The following is a 2035-nucleotide window of genomic DNA, read 5'->3' on the forward strand; positions in this document are numbered from 1 at the left end:
TTCTTGGGAGAGTTTCTTCCTCTCTCCAGGCGCTGAGAGCTACAAAGATCAATCTGGCTTTCCAGATTTTATTTTTTCTTCCCATTACTAACGGAAGAAATCAAGAAGCGCCAGGCAGAAGGGCCCTGCTCCCACCAATCAGAGCCCAGCCGAAGGCCAGAGCAGAAAGTGCAGCGGTGGGACGCGCGGTGACAACCCCTCGCCCCCCGGGACCCGCCGGCCTGGGCAGAGGTTGGTGAGGCCGCTGCGCGACAGCTCCGGGCCCGCGCCTTTCGCTTTCTCCCGCCCAGCAAGTGAGATGATAAATCACGGGGCGGGGGCAGTGCGCCCCCAGCAACCGCGCACAGACCCCCCCTGCACGCGCGTCCCAGGCGGGGTCGACCCAGAGGAGTCACGGGGCAGCGCACAGCCTCACTAGCAGGGCAGCCAGGACCCACGCGCGCGGGTCCACGCAGCCACCTAGATAAGTGACAAAACACTCAGGAAGCCATCATGCGGGGCCAGGAAAGAGCCCCCACCCAGAGTCACGGACTCCCTCGTCTGAGGGTCCGCGCAGTCCCCTCGTTGAGACTGGCGAAGCAGTCTCACTGCGAGGGAGGGCGGAGAGGACGTTGGAGTCTCCACACGCGGTGACCCGGACCCCGTTCCATGAGTGGGTCCATGCAGGGCCCACTCGGCCGCACGCGGGGACCAGCCAGGCCGCGGAGGACCGGGCAGAAGCCAGCGCCCGGGTCCATGCAGTCCCCTCCGCGGCACACGCCGGGAGCCGGGGAGCAGTGGGACCGGACCGCACCCGCAGGGCGCCCGGGACCCCCGCGCTGGCCCACGCGGTATCGCAGCAGACGCGAAGCCCCCGGTGCCACCCGAGGCGGAGACAAAGCCCAGGCGCACGGACCCGGGATCCCGACCCCGGACTCTGCGGAGCCCAGCTCGGAGTCGCCACGCCCGGCGCAGAGACCCCCGCCCGGTCCGGAGACCCTGTCGCCCGTCGCCCAGTCTCACCTCGGGCCGCCGCCTCCCAGCGCTAGCTCCTCGCCGCGGCGCCTGGGCAGACTAGAGCGCAGCTGAGCAGCGGACAGAGACGCGGCAGCCTCAACAAGGGAGCCCCTGGGCGGGGCCGCCGCCGCCGCCGCCACTTCAGCCCGTGTTCCCCGCTCAGGATCGGCTCCGATCAAGGAGCTGCAGCTGGCGCTGGGCTGAGGCCGGGACACACATCACGCAGGTGTAGAGGGCCCCGCCCTCCGCCCGCCGCCCGCCGCCCCGCCCCCAGCAGAGCCGGGCGCCCAGGGCCCGCCCCCCGGCCGATGGGCAGTGAGCTGAGCAGAGAGGGCGGGGCCTTAGGTAACAGAGACTGGTTGGGTCGGACGGTGCTGGGACTGGGCACGCGGGGTCTCGCGAGAGGACCAGAGCCAAGAGCTGGCCAGATCCTGGCCTCCTAGAAGACCCAGCTCAATGTCCACCTGGAGTCTGCTCTACAGGACAGGCTCATCTCAAGCCCAGAACTCAGACTTTTAGGCCAGAGAGCGAGAGACAGGCTTGCTTTACAAAAAGTGAAACTGAGGTCCAAGGAATAGGATTGCCTGCTGCCGGAAGTCACGTAGTCCCATTCACTCGTTCACCTTGTCATTCAGCAAACATTTGGAAGCACGTATGATGCTTAGGAGTGAAGTAGGGCCGGGCGCGGTGGCTCGCACCTGTAATCCCAGCACTTTGTGGGGCCAAGGCAGGTGGATCACTTGAGGCCAGGAGTTTGAAACCAGCCTGGCCAACAAGATGAAACCCCATCTCTGCTAAAAATACAAAAACTTAGCCGATCGTGGTCACACATACCTGTGGTCCCAGCTACTGGGAAGGCTGAGGCAGGAGAATCGTTTGAACCCAGGAGGAGGAGGTTACAGTGAGCTGAGATGGTGCCATTGCATGCACTCCAGCCTGGGCGACAGAGTGAGACTCTGTCTCCAAAAAAAAAATAATAATAGATGGGAAGTAGAAGCAAACTTAGGCCTTCCCTGAAGGAGCTCGGCCAAGGAGTACC

At 64.6% G+C, this 2035-nt stretch overlaps 1 pseudogene; it reads left to right on the top strand.

Moving 5' to 3' along the window:
- Window positions 1–492: 492 nt before the first annotated feature.
- LOC113223230 lies at window positions 493–1439 on the top strand (annotated as a pseudogene).
- Window positions 1440–2035: the final 596 nt, after the last annotated feature.

This window comes from Piliocolobus tephrosceles, unplaced genomic scaffold (assembly GCF_002776525.5).
Source record: "Piliocolobus tephrosceles isolate RC106 unplaced genomic scaffold, ASM277652v3 unscaffolded_39946, whole genome shotgun sequence".
NCBI lineage: Eukaryota > Metazoa > Chordata > Mammalia > Primates > Cercopithecidae > Piliocolobus > Piliocolobus tephrosceles.